Below are 13,083 nucleotides of genomic sequence, written 5' to 3' on the forward strand. Positions count from 1 at the left end.
ATTACAATTTCATACCCTGCAAAAGGTATCATTACGCAACCAAACGAGAACTCAAACTAAAATAAAGAAATTTTGTTTTATCCAATATCTATCAGATGTCGGAGCAATAAAGGCAAAGTGTAGGCAGTCTCTAATGCGCCGGTGTCCGCGCCAAAAAGGTTGCAGAGACAGTTGGCATCTCCATTCAGACTGCCTACAACATGAAGAAGTCAATGAAAGTACTATACAGCCAAGAGTAACCAACATTTCTGCAACAACAAGATGGCTTACCTCCATGTGGCTCTCTTCCACCCACTCCACGTTGTAATTTATCAAGTTTTAGAGAAGAATCTTTGCCACACCTATCATCCTAGTTTGGAGTCACTCCAAGCTGCCATTATGATACCGTTGTATGCCGTGGACACGGCCTTGATCTTTATGAGGTACGAAGCGGTTGCTGTTGTGCTACGACTGTGATTAGTTTTGAAGAAGGACATCGTATTGCAACATATCAATAATTGGTCTAAAGTTGTCCTTTAATTTTGCTTCAAAAATCACGTTTTTCGTAAATGATACTGCAAGTTTTGGGTCCTCATTTTGTAATTCTAACTTTGAATGTGCTTTTATCCTCTTTTGTATTTTAATGAGATTTACATATAGTTAAGTTCATGCTAATGTATTGTACGATCCAGATATCTTTCTCTTGCTACTAAAGGCCTTTATGTATGCCTTATATATATTTAAATGTACATTGTAACAACAAGTTTTTAGGGTCTGCATTAAAGAAAGTATTTAATGGCCATGTTGTAAGGAGCAATTAATTTCTTAATATGTAGATTATAAATTGTACACGGTCGCACAATTAAAATTAAAAATGAGACGCGGAATTTGATGCCGGAGTAATAGTTGAAAAGGAGTATCAGAGTCTGCAAAAATAGAATGCCACTCGTATTTTTTGGTTATTTTTGTGATGACTTTAAAAATAAAGCCTTTTAAAATTATAAAATATAAATTTTCTCAGAGATAAGGTTTTTCAAAAAAAGGTCATAAAATATGAATTTACATTATTTTTCAAAAATTGACTTTTGATTGAAAATACCCAACATTATTTATCAAAAAGGCCTTTGATTGTTGTTAGGGGAAAATAAAATTGGCCAAAAGTCAACTCATACACTAGTCAAATAAAATGAAATGTATGATGGATCATTCTTGAAAAAAAACATTCCAATCCCCTTAAAGAAAATGATTCATTTTACAGAATCTTTATAACTTTCAATCCATTAAAAAAATGATATTTATAAAAAATTTTGGTCATAGGGAAATTAGCCTACAATCATACACTATGTTGGGAAAAAATACTTTCGTATTTCCTACCTTTATTTTACAAATAATATCATCTTGTTTATTATTGGACAGATTGGATCATACGATAAAATTTTGTAAATGTGTGAGTGTATACTACAAAATCTTTTTTGACAGTATTGCCCTTAGCTGGTTCAGTCGTAGCTTAGCGTGCGTCGAGTATGGAGGTCTCAAAGAAAGAAATTTGCAATATTTATATTTTTACTGCCTCTAAGGGTAAAACAGGAAGAAAGGGACCAAGAAAATTTGTTATGTATACGGGGACAATATTCTTTCGGTTCGTGTTGCACAACAGTGGTTTGAGTGATTTTCTTCTCTGCTCAATTCTGCCTTGTACTGACAAGAACTCATCCGTTTTAAAATGGGGATCAAACAATATGAGACAGCATAAATACAATGCTAGACCATGCACATATTTGAATACACACCAGTAGCTTAGGGAGTTCGGATGGGAAGTTCTTATGCATCCATCCTAAAGTATGGATCTGTCACCAAGTGACTGCCACCTGTTCTCTTCTATGACTGACACGATTGGGACTATAAATTTGCCCTCAATAGAGGCCTGTGAAAATTGGTTGTTTCTGCAAAATAGGAACAAGGGTTTCTAGGAGAAGTGCAATATGAAGTTGGATTCTTGTTGGCAACAAGTTATCAAACAGGACTGAGCATATTTGGCTTAAATCAGATAATTGTAACACTTTTTATAAAGCATCGAATTAAAGAAAAGAAACATCATTTTATATAAGCTATTATAAATGAGCTAAGGTTATAATGGAACATATAACAAATTTACTAAAATGAAATGAAGAAATATTGTTTTGCATTAAAATTTGTTAAAAACTTTAGACTATAAAAATAAGTCCAGCTCTTATTTTAATCTTTTTTATGTCTATCATTTGCTGTCATTATATCATCCACCTAAGAAAGTGAGGTGCAAAAAGACTTTTATTAAACATTTCAATAATGGCAACTTTATATATAATGAATAAATACGTCTATTTTTTCCTTTTCCCGTATGGTTCAAATTTTATTTTACGTGGTTAATAATGAATCATAGAACAATAGGGGCTGAATTGATTATGCTAAACATTTCTAAAATATCAAAATACAAATGTCTTTAAAAATTTGATCTTCTTCATACTTTTTTCATTACAAAGTTTAATCTTAGCTATTATTTTCGGCCAAGCTTTTGATTTTGAATATTTTAAATTAAAAAAATCCCTACATACCATGGATTTCGTTGAATATGTTTTTTTTCAATGAATAATGTACGAAAATACGCATAGTTACATTTTTTGTAGGATAGAGTAATTGTAAAAACAAAACCAGACGTGTTCACCCAGACAATATGTTGAATATATATGAGAAGAGCAGCTTAGACATCATGACAGTTCATTAGATTAGCTTTGAGCAGCTTTGAAATATAGGAAATGAACACAAAACCCACACTACAGCGAGGCAGGCATAGGGATTATTCCATGTGAAATCAATCAAAAAATAACATTTTTAGAGCATTTTTTTGATTTTTGTCAAATTCGCAACATATTTTAAAAACTCAAAATCCAAAAAGATCAGCCTGTTCTGTCCTCTTCCGATTCAAGATTGAGAGACTTCTAAAGTTTCGGTTTTCGACACCACCCACACTATTTTTAAACTGTTGTATTTTGAAGATATTAATCTGCTTTGAAAATAATTCAATCGCTAATTGTTTTATTCTTTCGTTGTATTTTATTGTATAAGCTCACAAAATAAGTTTTTACATAAAAAGGTCACAAGGTAAATATTTTGACATTGAAAAAATCAAATACGTCCATTTTTAATGTCACTCAAATTGTTGTATATTAATTACATATTCATATTAATAAAGATATACAATAAGTTTTAATAGATACATTCTATTCCATTTAATTACTGAGTTGATGATGTTTTTGATTTGACCCGTAGGCAATTCTCCTCTGAGACAAATATGGACTTTTGTCAATCTTTATTTATTTGTTCCATTCTAGTCTTTGGACCGGTCACAAGTACTAATAGGATCAGTCTTTGGCACACAACCTTCATTAATTATAGATTTGTGAGTATTCATATTTCTATGTACCATCCGGTATATCTTTTGCTTATGTGTACCAAATGAGCAAATGGTTAGCTTTATCAAGGAATAAAAAGTTCAAAATGGGTCCATCCATCATGAACATAAAATTATGTAAACTAGTGAATAAAAAGATTAGAATAAATTTAAAATTTCCAAAGGAATATTTATAAATATTCCATAAATATTAACATACATAATTTATGTATACAAAAAATAAATTATTTTCATAATTATCTAATCTATACGAACGAAAAAACAACAACAAGGCTATGGCTATAATCTTTAAGTACTGGGCCCATTTTATTATCGTTTATTCTTCGATATATAAATATATTTATAATATCAAAATAATCAATTTATTATATGGGATGCATAGAAAATAAACAAATATTATTATATTTTTGGGAAAGTTTTTTGCGATCCTTTCTTCAATAGTCCATTAAGACTTGACTATATTATTTTTATGGAATTATGTTTGTTATTTATATGGCTAAATAATGATAATATGTGTAAATAAAATCTATTATATATTATTGATGGAACGGTTAGTCAGAATTGTGTGTTTTTCCCCGGAATCAGAATTGGACAAATAATGTTAAATTTGCAATTCCGATTCTTATTTATTACAGGTACCTATTTAACTCTTTATTACTTTTCGAAGTTGTGGGGGAAAAATAGCCCCCCCAAAAAAAAAAAAAAAGGAATGGTTTCATTTTTACTAGAATATTTTATATTTGAAATTTTTTTCAAAAAAATTCATATTCGAAATGTTATTTAATTTTACAAATATTTTTTCTGAACTATAAAACTTTTGTGAATAACGAAGTATTTTTGAAATTTTGCTCCCAACAATTTAATATTTAATTTTTTCCGAAAAACTTTATTTTTTGTCAACAATTGTAAATTTTGGAAACTTTTCTTGAAAAACTTAATTATTGGTGAATTACTGTAATTTTTTTAAACAGCAGTGAATTTTTGAAAAAATTTCTAAAAAAATTAAAGGTCTTTTGAATAGTTGGGGGTTTGGTATCAATTTTAAATACCAAACCGTATATTCTAAATTTAATTTTCGAATTCCATCTTTATTTTACAGTAAATTAACATTTTATGCAAATAAATATTGCATATTCTGTTAAAAAATTCAAATCTAACATCAATTTCAACCAAAATTTACAAGACGACCTATGGACTTAACTTATTTATATATTTACAACATTTATATACAATCTTAGCCAATTTTTAGGTAAACTTACCAAAAAATGGGGCCTTACTGACAATTTAAAGATTTTTGAAAAAAAAGTTTTGATACCCTTTTTAAAAAATAATAATTATATGTTGATTTTTTTTTTAATTTAGTTTTTAGACTGAACTTTTTAATCAAAATTACCTTTCCCGTTCAAATTTTTAACATTTTTATTCAATTTTCCGTTCAACTTCCAAAACTTTTAATTATTTATGTATTTTAGTTATGAAATAGACAAGCATGGTTTCCACTTCAGATATATTTTATATATATATATGAGGGGCTTATGTTCCTAGCAAAGTTTAATTCACGATGAATCCTAGTTTTTAAAATTAATTATGAAATGGAATAATAAAGATATTCTGTCAATTTCTTGAAATTTATTTCTGAATTGACAAGTGTGAATTCTTTCATATTCAATTTGACGTTTATATTTTAAATTTGAGTTCATCTTATTAAAATTATTCAAAGATGATGGAAGGGATCTCATACTTTTATGTCAATTTATTATTTGATCAATTGATAAAAATGATTTTATTTGTTAAAAATAAGGAGGCGAGGAGAAACAAGTTCTCAAAAAAGGAATGGGTTCATACTCCTCAATCAAAAAAAAAAAAAAAAAAAAAAGTTTTTGCACGCTGGAGTAAAGTGGGGAAAAAAAAGGCTTCAAATTTGACCCTCGATAAATCTGGATGAAATTTAATTGTAGTAAGAAAAAACTTACCCCCTCTATTACAAATTAAAGTAAAAAACATTTTCAACAGTGAAGTTTTAATTATGAAGGCATCAAAATAAAAGACTGAGATAAGGAAAACGCTGAATTTCAAGCCCAACTTAACTCATAATTAATATATACTAATATCAAAGATATTATTGTGAGTCCAGGGCCCTTCAGGGGCGTCTACAGGATTTTATTGGGGAGGGGGGATTGGTTTTTTGATTTTTTTCCCAAAAAATCTTTAAAAGAAATCATTAAAAACAAACAAAAATCCACAGTTACACAAAAATTTAAAAAAATACATCTTTGAAAAAAAATTATGAAATTCCTAATTATTTACAAAAAAATTTGATAAATTTAAAAAATTAATGTTTACAAGGAAAACATTTTAAAAATCAACTTTTTGGGAAAAAATTACATTTGTGAAATTTTTTTATAAACAAATTTCAAAAATGTATTGACTTTACAAAAACTGAATTTTACAGCAAAAAAATTGAAAATCCACAGCTGTTCAACAAAAATTAACTTAATTTGAAAATTTAATATTAAATTTTACATTGGCTATAAAATTTGCTGGAATGACCTTTATTGAAAGAAAATAATTCTTTCAATAGAAAAACTTAACCCCTTTTTTGCATATAATTTTTCATCCACACCCAAAAAAATTCTGGTATGACAGCAATTTTTTTTTTTTTTCTTGGTGGTGGAGGGTGGCTACAGCTTTTCCATCCTACTACCTACGAATGCACCTGCCTTGGGTGATAACAGGTTGTTTCAAACATACAAGACCAGACTTTCATAAGAGAGGTTGATGTACTAACGTTGTTTTTGTTCTTATAATGGTTTTTTTAAATGGTTTCGTGACTAAAGAATACACGTCTCATTTGAAATTAAAGCTTTTTGTTTTTTTTGTACGCATGGCTATTAAAAAATAACAAAGAAGTATATTTGTCCCATCGGAAACGTGTCTATTTGAACATTATTTAGAGAAGAAAGAAGTACAGGGTAGTGATTTTAAATTCAGAAAGTTTAAGCAAAATGCATTTTTACAATTATTTTCCATAAAAATGTTCAGCAATTCAAAAATCACTTTTTCTTGCTTGAACGGTTCCCTTATAGTGAAGTCAATCACTCAAACCAAGACCCTTCAGCTTTAACGTCTCCCAGGCGTTCCTTAGCCTGGAAACTCCATGTCCCAATCAGCCTCTCTATGTTGGCTACTACCTCGAGAATGGCAGTCCATAAGGAGTCAACATTAATATGTGCACTTTTATAAGACTCTATTTCAATGACGCCCCACACATACATGTCCAAGTGGCTCAGATTCGCCGATCCAGAAGTCAATATACCCTTGGGTCTTTTTACTCAGGAAGTCTGGAGTCCGTTTTTTGCTCTACGAACGATCATGAGTCTTCTTTACAGTTGTTTTCGACCCATCAGACTCCTTGAAAACCTTTGCAACATTATGCACCATTCATTTAAGTAACTTTGTAACTCAATAATCGCCTTAGGGGTGTGTACAGCACAGCTGTGAACAATAATGGCCTTAAGGCGTTCATATTCACAGAAAATCTCAAGGATTTCGAATTTTTGCCAAGAGGACATTAAATCTGTTTACATCAATTTAAGCTCTCTAGCCTCATTATATATGGAGTTATTTGCGTCATCAGGCGTGTGCACGGAGGCACATATAAATACATGCATGGTGGTCGTTTTTGGTGGACATTTGCAGGATTTTGTATTTTTCATGGGAGAGTTTTGTGGACTGGATCTGAGGAGCAGACATTTAATAATAAAGAACTCAGGATTGCAGAGATATTTAGGTCCTAACTTGTTTGGATGTAAAATCCCCACCCGGTATTTATCAGATCCTTTTTGAACAATCTGCAAGTTCTTCAAAAAATGAATAAATAAACAAACAAAGAAGAAAATAAATAACAAAACATGGATAATATTTAAAAAGATTTTTCTTCAAAAATAAAGAAAGAACAAGAAATAATAAACAAAGCTTTTGCATGTTAATGCAAACGAAATAAAAAGGCAATGACTGACAATAGTCAAGTTTATTGAGAGGGAAGGGGGGAGGTCTTTTTTCCACTCGGAGGGGGGAGGCATAAATATTCATACAACTCTTATTTTATCTCTTACGATAAGAAGGATAAAACAAAAACAACGACTACACATAATTTAAGAGCTTTCATAAAATAATTTTTGCCTGAAATTTTATTATTGTATTTTATTCTGGTTGTATGTATATATTTATGTCCTGCTATGCATAGAAAGAACAAGCGTACCACCAAAGCAACAGAGTATCTCCCTTTATGTATTTTGTTTCTTCTTTTGATGGTGTGTGAGATACACATTTCATTGAAGAGTTTCTATGCCGAAGTTCCGATGGGTTTCACGAGATTTATATTTCTATATAGTTAAGAAAATTCGCTGGATTATAGGTATGTTATTAAAAAATAAGCCAAAACAACATGGGAACTTTGAAAATTTGGGGAATATTTTGGAGTTGATCAGCTTATATGTCATGACCTTTAATTAGATCAGCGAAAAAACAAATTAACAAGGACATTATCAAGAAGTACTCCGATGTCCATCCTCAGTTCTACTCCGAGTCTAAAAAGGACTAACCCTTATGATTCATAAACACCTCACCAGTGATTATCAGATCTTACCTCATCTGCTGTTTAAAATGTGAAATGTTGGCATGTTTAAAAAAATATACCAAAATGAACAAGGTAGTCGCGACAATTTGAAGAATGTTTAGAAAAAAGGTATGATGTTACCTTATTTAATCTACTATCAGCTAGCTGTGATGAGGGAGGGGGAATGAAATAATCATGGATATTGCTGAAATTACTCTGATTTCGATCTTCAAATCTACTCTGAGTCCAAGAAAGACTTACAACTCTGCAACAAATCCTCAGGGTCCGTCTTGTATGAGCATTCACAAATTGAGGTCATTGTTCATTGAGGTTATGAATATAATTGAATGATATAGGAAATGAAGTTCATTCCTCAGGAATTAAATTATAATAATTACAACAGCTTGCGATAAGATAATTTGCCAACTACAAAAAAAAACAAAGAAAAAAAACAACAACGGGCGAGTTGAAAATTAAAATCGATTTTCATCACTATGTATAACATAATTATGTCCTAAAAAGCGGGAGGGTTTTTTCTAATTATCTATGTGAATACACTTTTTTTTTTTTTTTTTTTTCAAAAATACTGTCATTATTAATCAATTATATAGAAGGACACATCTAGGTATAAAATAATCACTATTGTGTCTGCTCATAAAAGACGGAAAAGTAATAATGAGGGTTTGTATGTGAGTAATAAGTGTAACTCCTTGTTGATCTTAGATTAGAATTGAGGATTGAGAATGGAGTAATTTATGTCTATGCCATTGATAGAACCAGAAAGGAACTTGTATTTATTTCCCTTCTCTAACAGCTGCTTGCAGCGATCGAACAAAACGTCATAACAGCTTATCAGCCCTCCTCCCAAACATTCGTCAAATTGTCAGAATAATTCATTTTCATTTCCTTTTATTTTATATACTGGCTGGTCATATTTTATGCAGGACTGGCTATAATTATTAAAAGTCCTTGTTAGGCTCAGACAAGAATTGAGGATCGAAAACGGAGTAATTCCTCCTTATGTCTTTCCTTGAGACGGAGTTTATTTCCATAATTTTCTAGCTGCTTGCAGATAGTCGATTGAAACGTTATGAAAACTACCCTGCTGTCATTTAAAACATTCTGCATATTTTCAAAATTAACAACTGATTTTGAGTTTCTTTTTTTTAGCTTACGAGGAAGTCATTTTTGTAACTATAATGACAAACATATCCTCAATTGAAATCTGAAGACTAACTAACTAATTCAATAATTAAATGAAGGTTGAGTGATTAAAATTAATTTATATTCCTATAATCAAGCATTAAAAATTAGTTACAGAGCAAAGCATACCTCAGCTTTCTAGCTTACGTACAAGTCAAGTAAATAACACTTGAACCTGATCGAACAATTACTATTGGTTCAATCTTTGACGCTGGGCGTATTCAGGACTACTGTCTAAGCCATCTTCAAGTCCGAAAACGTTGGAGAGGAGAAGGGCTCTGTCAAAAAGGCCAAACTGACCCCATTAGATCCCATACCAATCCCTTCAAGTCCATAAGGGCCCATGAAAGAGATTCTGGGGTTGAATGAGTCTTTTCTGTTCTTTTGAACTCTTTTTGGACACTTTTGCCAACTTTCTCGACTACACCTTTTAGATGTATATGGAAGAGAAGGCCGGCAATGTCCCTCATCCAAACTCCTACGCCCTCTAAGCAACTTGCACGCCATGATAAGAAATTACTACTTCTGCAGCGGGTGCTAGGCCTTCCACCCCCTCCTGGAAACCATCATTGCCTTTAAGAATAACTACAATTATGATTGAGAGAGCTCAGACGCACATCTCTTTCTTGTATTGATTTCCTTCAAATTTTATTGTTAATTAATAATTTATATCTTTTTGAAGTTTGAAATTCAGTGTTCTGATTTTATTGGCAACTCGGTAAATCAAAGTGAATCTACGAGAAATGCCAAGCACTCCCACTAATATACCCTAAAGTAATAAATTGACAAAAATATATAGACGCCAAGTTCGGTAAACAGGCTTTAAAAATATCATTGGCAAATACAGCACTTAAAGAATTCGAACTTTTAAACTGTATTTGAAGTCGCATTCCTAAATATTACATAATAGGTATAGATAAATGAAATCCATGGATGGATTCAGTAATGTGTACTCGTGTTTTATAAGTGCAATCGGCTTACGATAGATAATGTTAGAAAGATGATATTATGTACTTAAATAACTTTGCAAAACGTTTTGGGATTGTTTGAATCAAGTTTGTTTGAGTGGTAGTCAAAGATGGACACCAGCAAAGAGAAAGTACGCCATATTTTACGGGTTCCCTTCAATAAAGGGTTAAACACAAGTCATACGGCTGAACATATGATTAATATTGCTGATACTTTAAGAGCCAATCACGCCGTATATTGGTGCCGTTGAGTCCGTTCCAGTAATTTTGATGTCAAAAATGCACGACGCTCTAAAAGGCCAACTGTCGAATATGTGGACAAAATAATGGATATTGTTGAGTCTTGTTTTTTCATGGAGATAAAGATTAATGAAAACAAAAAATATATATATATAAAATAGATTTCTAATTACTACAACCTACATAAGTTTTAAAAGCAGGTGACTTTTTTTTGTTATCTGGTTAGTTTTGTGTATGAGTGTTTGTTATACCTTTATAAAATTATTTTTTACATTGTTTCTAATTTTTTTAGCGTTTGATGTACCAGCATTTCAATTTCATGACAAGACTTATGAAGAAAAAAAAAAATATATTATGTAAACATGTTATGTTTTCTTCGATTTAAAACTCTATTTTCTTCTTCTTTTTCAACATAAAAATAAAATGCCTACATAATTGAGTCTGAAGAAATAAATAACATCTTTCTCCTCACCTAAAAACATTGATCAACTTATGGGAAGGCGTTGTATTGAAGAAAATAAAACAAATATATATAACTTCGTTACTAAATCATAATTATGTGGAATAAAAAATAACAAAAAAATTAGAGTTACAATCAACTGAATGGTCCTTTGATAAAAAAAATGTGTGGAAAAATAATCTTATTATGGTCTTTTGTATATTTCAGTAGCCTCGGTCTCTCTCTCTCTCTCTTCTCGAAATAAATTGTAGTAATCAATGAACTACTTTTTTTAAAACCATTTCTTATCCATTTATTATAGAGATTGTCCATTGTTCTGAAGATAAGAGGTACCAAATTTATAGTCCCTGTATGTGAGTACTTTTGACTTATTCTTCAATCACATCAAGAGCAAAAATTGTCGAAGGGAGATTGATGAATAACGCAAAGTAAATATAGCGCATTGCCTAAAAAATCTGGATTTTCAGCCATAAGTGGTGTTATTTTTTTTATATACCTTCACATGCATTACTAACAGTCATCATTTGGAGGGGGCCTAACCCTAAAATTATCAACATCATTACATAATAACAGGAACTGTAAATAGGTATATTTTATATATTAGGTTGTAGAAAAAGTACTTTTGTATTGTTCGCTTTATGTCTTTGTTTTATACGAGGTGTTACAATCATCCGATTTGATCCAAGAATGCCGTATTCGGTTTGAAAATGTATTGCCAACAAGAATCCAACTTTATACACCCTTCTAGAAAAAGCCTTGTCCTTATCGACAAAAACACTCGGAAACTAATTATCATAGGCCTATATCAAGGCAAAATTTGTAAGAAAAACTGGAACAGGTGGGAGTTGCTTGTTGCGAGTTCCAGACGGTAGGGGATTGAATAAAAAATTCCCAACCAAGCTCCCGGAGCTTCTAGTGGTCAAGTTGTTTACAGAAGAGGGCAGAATTGTGTCGGGAAAAACCCTCCCGAACTATTGTTGTGCAACACGAAACGAAAGGGTTTGGGGCCTGCATACATCGCAAATATCCTTTGTTGCTTTTGACACAGTTTTTCCCTTTCAGGTAGTAAATCGTATAATAGGTCAAATTTCTTCATTTGGAACCTCCATACTAGACGCACAATAATTCAGAACTGAACCAGCGAAGCGATGGTGTAATCACTCACACGTTTACATGCATCACTTTATCATTTGACCCTTAATGAACAAGATATACTTAGTTAGATGAAATTGCAGATATACAAAATTTCTTTTTCTGCAAGCTGTTATATAGAAATTAATGTAGTCCATGATAAGAAGTCCATGGGGTTGAGGTCCAGAGAGTTAGAAGGCCAAGCATTGTGGCCAACAAAGTCAACATAATAATATTCTGGAAATAAAATGTGATCAGTACGCATTGCTGTTGATTCATAATTGCCTCCAGAATTTTTCAGTTCTTTTCTGAGTCTCCAGACAAAGGACCCGTCCAGGTTTAAGAAATGTGCAATCTCGTTCGGGCAGGATCCCAAGAAGGACACTCAACTTTTTCCACGATTTTGGAATAAATACTTTGTTGATCAATGACACTTTTTTGTAACTGAAAGCAAGCACTTCCGGCTAGCCGGCCAAATAAGATACAACGTCTTACCTGCGCAGTAAGTGCTAAAAGTATGTTGTTAAACAACAACTGCACAGTGAATATGCACGGAGAAATATAAATATGGATATTCTGCTTCCCCGATTCTTTTTCTTTTTAAAGATTGTTTATATGTTGATGCACAGCATTTGTTGACTGAAAAATATATGAATCCACCAATTCCTCAAAGCACACAATGAAGAATTAAATTATTTCCTCTTTAGAATATATCGCTATAGAGAGGTTACTCCCTATATCATGTTATAGGGTATTTCGTATAAGAAGTTTATAGATAAAAAAATCTTTTTTTTAGATTCCTTTGTCTGAATACATGCATAAAGGAAAAAAAAGTACAATTTTTTATTTGTAGGAACTAGGAAAACTTGCGTAGAAGAAAGGATTCAGAACTCACCATAAAATACCCCTTTTATTTAAAGTAATAAACCTAATTTTGTATCTTTTTTTATTATAGAACGAAGAAGATTTAACTCTTTCTTATGTATACATACATATATATAAATAAGAAAAAAAGATGAATTAATTTAAATGAGAT

The 13,083-nt window shown here is 31.2% G+C and overlaps 1 protein-coding gene across 6 annotated transcripts in view; it reads left to right on the plus strand.

The window, feature by feature from the left end:
• The window catches only part of LOC121126248 (band 7 protein AGAP004871), a 456,073-nt gene that overhangs the window by 380,470 nt on the left and 62,520 nt on the right, over positions 1-13,083 (plus strand). The gene's annotated exons all lie outside the window — the stretch shown is intronic.

The sequence above is a fragment of the Lepeophtheirus salmonis genome, chromosome 11, assembly GCF_016086655.4.
Source record: "Lepeophtheirus salmonis chromosome 11, UVic_Lsal_1.4, whole genome shotgun sequence".
Lineage (NCBI taxonomy): Eukaryota > Metazoa > Arthropoda > Copepoda > Siphonostomatoida > Caligidae > Lepeophtheirus > Lepeophtheirus salmonis.